Source organism: Pseudonaja textilis, chromosome 8 (genome assembly GCF_049901715.1).
Source record: "Pseudonaja textilis isolate UNSWEBS1 chromosome 8, rPseTex1.2, whole genome shotgun sequence".
Taxonomy (NCBI): domain Eukaryota; kingdom Metazoa; phylum Chordata; class Lepidosauria; order Squamata; family Elapidae; genus Pseudonaja; species Pseudonaja textilis.
The window spans coordinates 7,624,469-7,633,688 of NC_141997.1; the positions used below are offsets into that span (position 1 = coordinate 7,624,469).

At 42.3% G+C, this 9,220-nt stretch overlaps 1 long non-coding RNA gene across 1 annotated transcript; it reads left to right on the forward strand.

Moving 5' to 3' along the window:
* The first annotated feature begins 15 nt into the window (after positions 1-15).
* Positions 16-4,651, forward strand: LOC148125101 (uncharacterized). Its single transcript, XR_015744529.1, has 3 exons — positions 16-181; positions 856-1,101; positions 2,652-4,651. It is a non-coding gene; the product is annotated as an uncharacterized LOC148125101 (long non-coding RNA).
* Positions 4,652-9,220: the final 4,569 nt, after the last annotated feature.

The window sequence follows — 9,220 nt, forward strand, 5'->3', positions numbered from 1 at the left end:
CCTTAGCGCCCATATGATTTGCGAGCGGCAGCCTTTCAAAGGAAGAGAGGAATGGCGAGAAAAGCGCCCCTCTCTCGCCGCCGCGGCGAGAAACCAGTCCTGCCCCCGCCTCTCTGCCTGCACTTGGGGGAGGGGGAAAGAGCCCCGGCTGAGCGAAAGCCTCTTTTCAGAAGCGGTGGCGGTAGGTACAGCACCTGTTTCGTTACATCCGATGGAGCCAGGTGCCTACTTAGCCCGGGCTTTTCGTGACTGCTGCTCTTCTGGAGAGAAAAAAGAAAGGGATCGGAGTGCTGCCGGTGGGTTGGGAATTGTGGTCTTCTTTAAACTTGTCATTGAGAATGCAGTGTATGTGTATCTAGAAGCTTCCCCCTAGAAGAATGAAATATTTTGAGGAATATTAAAAAGGCAGAATAATATATTTCCCTAAATGAGAAATGGAGAAACGTGTTTTTTTAGAGGCAGGAAGCAGACTCACTCTTTCTTAATAGCCCCAGCCCAGGAGATGTTTTGTGCCCATTAAGAAAGACTGGGCCAGCCTGTCTACAAAACAAAAAACCTTCAGCTTCAGGGTGATCGGATTAAAAACAGGACATGACCCTTTAAGACATAATAGGATTAACCCACTACCATTTAGCAGAAGACATAGAGGTTGCTACATTGCACAATCTCCTAAAGGTATTACAGACATTGCATCACCAACAGAGCAGTTGAAACTTCAACCAAACTTCGCTCAGACAAACACCTAGGATTTGCATTTCCTCTTTTGCCTATAGAGCCAGCTATGACCCCTATATAACATCTACGTGACCCCTTATAAGTCTGACAATAGCCAATAGAATACATGTTCTTGCACAGGAACAGGGAGCTCAAGAGCACATCCCAAGGAAGGTATAAAAACCACCCACTCTCAACTCCATTTTGTCAGCTGACCAGAACCACAAACCCACTGGTTCTGCTTCATCAATAAACCATCTTTCCAATCAGCCTCCTGTTTCCAGTGTCTTTCTCCCAGCTTGGAACTGAATCAGATGAATATTTCTCCCAACAATTTGGTGACCCAGATGGGACTCCAAGCTAACATGACCAATGGACCTGGCCCAAGTAAGGTTCCATCTTGCCAGCAACAGACCCATTATGTCTGTGGGTGGGTTCCCCCAGGCCTTGGCCATTTGGAGCAAGGTTTTTAAAGGGAGTTTTGAGTGTTGAGCTCAAAGACTGCTTGGAAAGAAGGTGAGTACCTCTAAAATATAAGTTTAAAAGCCCAGGAGGTAAAAGATAGTATGTTCCTGTGTGTGAGAATGCACTTGAGGAAAAATCCTTTCTCTGCCATAGCTGGATCCTGCTTCCTCTATGCCTTTCCTAACCACAGAAAGATCTGTTCTACCAACAGAGCCTGGAAAATATAGGGTATAGGTGAGGCCAGAGCACAGGACCTTCTGCTAAGAAAGGGAGAGAGCGTGTGGGAAGGGTTGAAAGGCAGGTGAAAGTTTCTCTCTTGGGCAACTGGCTAAGTATCATTGAGCAGACCCCTACTACAGAAAGGAAGTACCCATACTCTGAATAATTTTGGTGGACAGAGTCCTCCCAGGCCATTTGCCTGAAAACTGAGGGGAGGCTGAAAGGTACCTTCACCTGTCGGGGGTGGTGTAGTACCACGGATTGCGAGAGACCCAGGAAAGAGAGAGTGAGCCTTGGAGTCTTGCCGTGGAGGGTGGGAAATGAGCATGAGGAGCTCAGGATTTGGATCCCACTGAGGTCTACTCTAGGGAGACCAATGGATGCCTGGGGCTGGGATAAATTGGCCAGGCAAGGATGAGGAAGGAGCATGCATGCAAGTTCTGTGAGAAATGGACTCTGCTCACGGACGAAGCAAGAAAAACCAATTTGGCAAAATAAAGGTACTTAAAAGAAAATGAAAATATAGTAGCATTGTTTTTCTTTTTCTCTATGCAGCCACTGAGGATGTAATATGTTTGTTAAGATTTGTGCCTTCCCTAAGTTGAGCTAACTGAGATTTATGGTGGAAATGACCAGGGTGTAAACTTGAGAGTTCTGTTTTCCTCTCCTTTTCTCTTTTCCTTGTCTTTGTATGTATATGTGTGTCAAAGTCTTTGTGTGCCCTTGAGGTAATTGCAACTGTTAAATGTGTCTGATCCTAGGAAAATAATAATTAAATTGTGAGAAATAATGATAGATAAATCAATGAAAAGAAAATACCTTGACCTTAGTGTTTGCCTGGCCAGCAAAACAGGGTGAAGAGAACTGTGTCCATTTTCTTTTTCTTTCTTTCTTTCCTCCCTGTAACAATAAAATAGCTCAAGTTTATCAGTAGAGGATGTTAAAACTCATTCAGAAGAAAAGTCTTGTCTATTTGTTGGTTTTTGCTTACTGTATGTCCTGTAAGGGGATTTTTATCTGTCCAACCTTTTACTGAAGCATGTAAATCCAACTTCTTTTTTCTTATCCGTGGTGTCCCCATTTTGTTGTGACGGGTTTATCTGTTTAATAACTGCAGTACTGATGTTTTTCCCCTCTCAAACTCTGCCTGCAAGCTATCTATCCACCTCTCCATCTCTTATTCTCCCACAATGCCTTTCCTGGGAGGATCACCCAGAAAGGGGAGTGAGGGGCCCTCTTCTCATGTCTTTCAGCCCTGCACAGACAACTCTGCAAACTTTGGAAACACCACACTGATCCAGATGCTGCCTCCAGAGGAGACTTTCCATTCATTTGAGCCAGTGAATTGGGTTTGGATCCAGCCATCCACTAGAAAGTCATCACAGCAATCAGAATGGAGCAGACCTTCCCAAGCCTGACTAACCGACCTTACCACCAAGCCAAGCCTAACACCACCCAGCAGACATGAAAGAGAGGTCCCTGAGATGGACAAGTGAAGACTAAAAGACTGTTTTCAATCCCCGGACAGCTGGAAAGACTATGGGGGGAGGGTGGAAATGCATTATAAGATTTTCTTTCTTGTCTCATTTATGTTGTAAACAGTTAAATTAATTCATAGAGGGATGGCATTTGGGAGTGGTTGGCGCAGCAAGTTCTGAACACCTTGGACTTCTGTCTGGTGAGAGGGAACTTTGTCCAGGATGTTTATATTGCCTGTCTTGTAGAAGGAGCTGCACACACAGACACACCATTCAGAATCAGACTGAGGCTATCCCCTTCACCCATCTCCACATAAAGCTTCTCTAGGCTGGCTCTTGCTCTGTGGCACTAAGGCCCAAGTAATCATATTTCCCTGCCAATTCCATGGGAGAGGGGGCATGGCCCTCAGGCAATTTCCTTACTGAAGAGGTAGCAGAAAAGAGATCTCCAAACCCCAAGCCCTGATTGTGACTCACAAATGATGTTGCCCAGGAAGGCTGAGTATGTTGCACAACTGGTCTCATTAGTAGGCATCCCAAGGCCCATTGTGCATATTTTCAAAAATATTAATAGCATGGCTTGCACACTGGCTAATCTCAATTTGGCCTCACAAACCCTGGACGCACTAAATTAAGAGCTAAGGCAGGTTCAGAAAGCAACCCTTGGATATGGGCAGCCAGTAGTTATTTACTAAGGCAAAACCATAGCTGTGAAGAATTTTGGGGCTTGTGCTTGCACCAAACATGACTGGAAGCTCACAGAAAATGACATCAAACATCTGAAAATAATTGGCATAGAAAATTGGATGGTGTAAAATTTTTTCCAGACCTTTTGATTGCTAGACCTTTATGGGTTGAAAGCTCTCCTTTTGGGAGCCACTGAAGCAGAGGAGGTATCCAGCAAGCTCTGACCAGTTCTGGAGAACTGGTAACAGAAATTTTGAGTAGTTCGAAGAACCAGCAAATACCACCTCTGACCAGAGATTTTGCAGTATCCTTCCCCTGCCATGCCCACAGAACTGGTAGTAAAAAATTTTGAATCCCACCACTGCACTGAAAGGATACTTTTCTGATGCCTCTATCAATGCCATCCCCTTTGCATCTACAGTTTGATCAATTTTTAAACTTATGACAGTAAAAATATCTGTCACCCACACATATTATGGCAAAAAGGGAGGATATTGTGGGAAGCCCCCCCAGAAGAATGAAATATTTTGAGGAATATTAAAAAAGGCAGAATAATATATTTCCCTAAATGAGAAATGGAGAAAAATGTTTTTTTAGAGGCAGGAAGTAGACTCACTCTTTCTTAATAGCCCCAGCCCAGGAAATACTTTGTGCCCATTAAGAAAGACTGAGCCAACTTGTCTACAAAACAAAAAACCTTCAGCTTCAGGGTGATGGGATTAAAAGCAGGACATGACCCTTCAGGACATAATAGGATTAACCTACTACAATTTAGCAGAAGACACAGAGCTCACTACATTGCACAATCTCCTAAGGGTATTTCAGACATTGCACCACCAACAGAGCAGTTGAAACTTCAACCTTAGCTCAGACAAACACCTAGGATTTGCATTTCCTCTTTTGCCTATAGAGGCAGCTATGACCCCTATATAACATCTACACAACCTCTTATAAGTCTGACAATAGCCAATAGAATACATGTTCTTGCACAGGAATAGGAAGCTCAAGAGCACATCCCAAAGAAGGTATAAAAGCCACCCACTCTCAATTCCATTTTGTCAGTTGCCCAGATCCACAAACCCATGTGGTTTTGCCCAGATCCACAAACCCATGTGGTTCTGCTTTATCAATAAACCATCTTTCCAATTAGCCTCCATTTTTCCAGTGTCTTTCTACCAGTTTGGAACTGAACCAGGTGGATATTCCAACAATTTATAGCTAGTCTAGAGAAATGGGATTTGAGAGTCAACTGTGTTTTTTTATGCTCAGCATAGCTGAGACTTTAAACAGTAAACGGTGTCTTTTAATGGTTCTGGTGCGAGGAGCCACATCTTTCACCATTATTGAAGACTCTCTTTCAGGAAACCAATGATTCTCAGGGCAGACACTGTTGCTAAAATTCAGTAGTAGATATTCCCACTAATGCTATATGGATTCACCACATTCTTGAAAGTCTGCAGATTTCATTACATACTAAATTCCTGATTGTAAGTGCATGAACACTGATGTTGATATCAGAGAAAGTAACTTCCAAAAATGATTGCACAGGATCAGAAGTAGAGGAAAAAGATGTGGCATGAAAGAGGTGGAACAAGGATGAGATCTTGAAGAATGCAAAATGGGGAAAAAATGTTTTGAATGAATAAAGATGAAATGCTACATTGGCTTACAAGGAATGTATTTGTTCAGTGGAGAAGGAGAAAGGGATGAGTGCAGAAAGAGGGGAAAAATAATTGAAGAAAAGGAAATGTCACATATAGGATCATAATACTTAAAGGCTTCAGATTATTATACCAAGATTTATATTGAAAAACAAATTCATCTGAATTCTTCATGATGCCATGCTCATTTCTTCCCTTACAGCTTTTTTAGGACTCCTATGAAGGAGCCTCAAAATGGGTTCTTCTGTTAAGCTAGAGATTAAGAGGTGTGCATAAGTGCACCATCGTGCCTATCATCCCTGTCCTATTGTCCTCACTTATTTGTACCTATTTCCTGTATTCTTACTCATGTTTATACTTATATCTATGACCTTGTGGTTGACAAATCAAATAAATATAATAAAATAAATAAATAGAGATGTAATCCTGGGCTTAATCATTATCTTTTATTATCACCGTTTAGAATCAGGTTTTCTAAAAGCCAGAATATTAAATATGATTTTGTTGCAAAACAGCTGAAATCTCTTGTGATTAAAACTACAATCTTTCACATAGTAAACACAGCATTTACTTCTGAGTAAACAAGCAGAGAATTCAGCTTCATATCCTATTGAAACAATGAAGTTTAAAACTGCATCAGTTTAAATTGATTGTAACATAATCTATATGTACTTGTATATGAAAGCTAGTGAATTTTGTGTTTTTCTATTATGTAAATTTATCTTATAATAAACAAATGTTCCAGGGCTATGTGTCAGAGATTTGCTTTGAACCTAGGAATATTTATTATTCTGTTTTAACTCAAAATCCACATACCAAATTCTTTTAAGCTGGCATGTTTTACAGTTTGCTTTCAAATTTCATGCCTGATGTTTGCAGTTGTATTTGTCTTTTCCCATGCTAGATTATGGGAATTCTGTTTCTCAAAATCTAATTCCAGATGTAAGCATCATTTCACACTTTATTATTTGAACTGACTCAAACCTCAAACTGATTAGATTGCATTTTAACATGTTTAATATGTATCCATATACTATATAACTAGTGTGGTGTAGCAAAGGGGTCACCAACCTTTTGGATCTCAAGGACCACCAAATTCATACTTTTAAATCCCGAGGACCACTAATATGATTTTTTTTTAAAGGCTAATATATTTAATATAATTTTTTATGTTAATGTTACATGTATGTATGTATGTATGTATGTATGTCATTCAGCTTTGTTCGGGTATTTTCCCACGTCATTGTAGTTGTGCTTTTAAAGTTGTAGCAATGTTTCGGCAGAATCTCATCTGCCATCATCAGGCTTCTATATAGTGTTCATCTTTGAGTCAGACTTTTACAGTGGTTTCAGATTTAAATTTGGGGCAGCCTATTGCTGTGCCAGAATGGTTTTTTCTTCATCCTGATTGGTTGGGAGTCTTGGTCTGTGTTTATTGGTCTTGGAGTTCGCTGTGTTCTACTTGATTGGTGTTTCTAATATCTTCTGTCTGTTTTTTGGCTCTTTTGGTATCTTGATTGGCTGGCAACATTGTGTTACTTTACTGGAGGCCTTTAGTGCAGCTTGGCTCCGGGTAAATGGACAGCTATCATTAGTTAGAAAGCTAGGTTTCATCTGGGTGCCTGGTTGGGGTGTGTTTGACCGGGAGGTATCAGGGGGGATCTGTCTGTGCCCAGGTGTTTGCCTGGCTTGTGGTGTGGAGATTTTTTTGTTTGTGAGTGCAGGCTTCCAAATGATTGGTAACTGTGCTAGGGGTAACATGTTGCATTAGCAGATACTTTGCCAACTTAAAATGCCAGTCCTCACCCTCTAGCCGCCCCAGCACTTCCTTGGTGGCCCTCACAGCTCTCTCTGCTTGGCCATTAGAAGCTGGGTGGTAGGGCACAACAAGCACATGCCTTATGTTCCGCCATGCCAGGAACAGCTCAAAATTTGCCATGGTAAACTGTGGTCTGTTATCCAACACTAGGATGTTGGGAAATCCATGGGTTGCAAAAAGGTGATCTAATGCCTTGATAATCAATTCTGACATGGTAGAATGCATGAAGGTTAAATCTACCCATTTCGAATATGAGTCCACAAGGATAAGGAAGGTGTGGCCCTGAAATGGCCCAACAAGGTAAATCTGGACCCTTGCCCATGGAGACTTCACAGACTCCCATTCCCCAGAGGCAGAAGCTGGAGGGGCAGCTCTAGATGCTTGGCGTGCCTGACAAGCCCTAACTTTTGTGGTGAGGTCAGAGTCTATGCCAGGCCACCAAACATAACTCCAAGCTAAAGCCTTCATGCGGGCCATTCCTGGGTGGCTCTCATGCAAACTGGTTAATATCCTAGGTCTCAGGTGGGTGGGAACTATTACCCTGCATCCCCACAGTAGGCAACCCTGCTGGGTGGATAATTCATGCTGTTTTGCTCTGAAAGGCGTAAATGGGGCATCTAAAGAACTTTCTGGCCACCCCCTCCTCACCCAGTCCAAAACCTGTAAGAGAATAAGATTGTTAGAGGAGGCTTTCACAATATCTGCAGCCATCACAGGTAATTGGTGATCGTCAATCAATAGTATCAATGAGGAAGGGGTGGAGTCTACAATTTTGTCTGGCAAGGGGCAACGGCTTAACACGTCTGCATGTCCAAGGTGCTTGCCCACCCTGTATGTCAAGGTATAGGAATATGCAGCCAAAGAATAACGTCCAGCAGGTCATCCTAGGGGACAAAACAGGGGGACTTTGTCAATCACTGGACAGGATACCTAGGAGAGGCTTGTGGTCCATTACTAAATGGAAGTGGTGACCATAGAGGAACTCGTGGAATCATTTAACTGAGGCAACAGCCACTAAAGCCTCCTTATCAATTTGTGAATAATTTCTTTCTGTCGTGGACATAGTCCTTGAAAAGTAAGCAATCGGGGCTTCTACACCGCTTGGCAATACATGAACTAAGACAGCATCTATACCAAAAGGAGATGCATCACAGCATATAATCAAAGGTAATTGGTTGTCAAATTGAATCAAACTGCTGTCAGAAGAAAGCATCGCTTTGACAGCATCAAAAGAGTCCTGTTGTGGTTGTCCCCAAGACCATTGAGTTGTGAGTCTAATAACCTGTGCAGCGGTTCTGCAATAGAAGCCTTGTGAGGAAGGAATGAGGCATAGAAATTTAGGAGACCTAAAAAGACCTGTAGTTCCTTTTTGTTGTTAGGAACTGGTGCATCCTTAATGGCTTTAACTTTAGAGTCTGTAGGGTGAATCCCTTGAGCATCGATGCAGTAGCCCAGAAAATCCACTTGGGAAACACCAAATTTGCATTTGTCCCTTTTTAATTTGAGTCCAGAGGTCTGGAAGCAAGTTAGGACCTGTCTAATGCGTGCCAGAAGGTCTTGCTTGTTTTGTGATGATGACATTGTCAAAGTATGGTATAATGCCAGGGATACCCTGCAGCAACCGCTCCATAAGGCATTGGAATATGCCAGGAGCCACAGATACCCCAAACTGCAAGCATTTACATTTGAACGCTCTCCTGTGCATCACAATGGTTTGGTCCATAGCAGTTGTTTCATTGACAGGCAGCTGTTGATAAACTTGGGACATGTCAAGCTTAGCAAATATGGTGGCCTTTTCCATTGAATGGAGGAGATGTTGAATTACAGGCACAGGGTATGCGTTAGTGCGCAAGGCTTTATTCAATGTGCTCTTTTAGTCTGTGCATAATCTGATAGAGCCGTCATGTTTAATTGGGGTCACTATAGGGATTTCCCATAGTGCATAATCCACTGGCTCCAGGACCCCTTGGGATATCAATTTATCAATTTCTTTATCAACTTTTGGTTTCAATGCAAAAGGAACACGTCAGGGCTTCAACCTGATAGGTGTTATGGCTGGGTCTAATGCAAGAGAAATTGGGGAGCCCACATAATGGCCTAACTCATCGTTGAAAATGTCCTTAAACTCAGCTAATAATGACTCAATGTCTTGGTTTCGAGTGCAATGTATGCCAGTC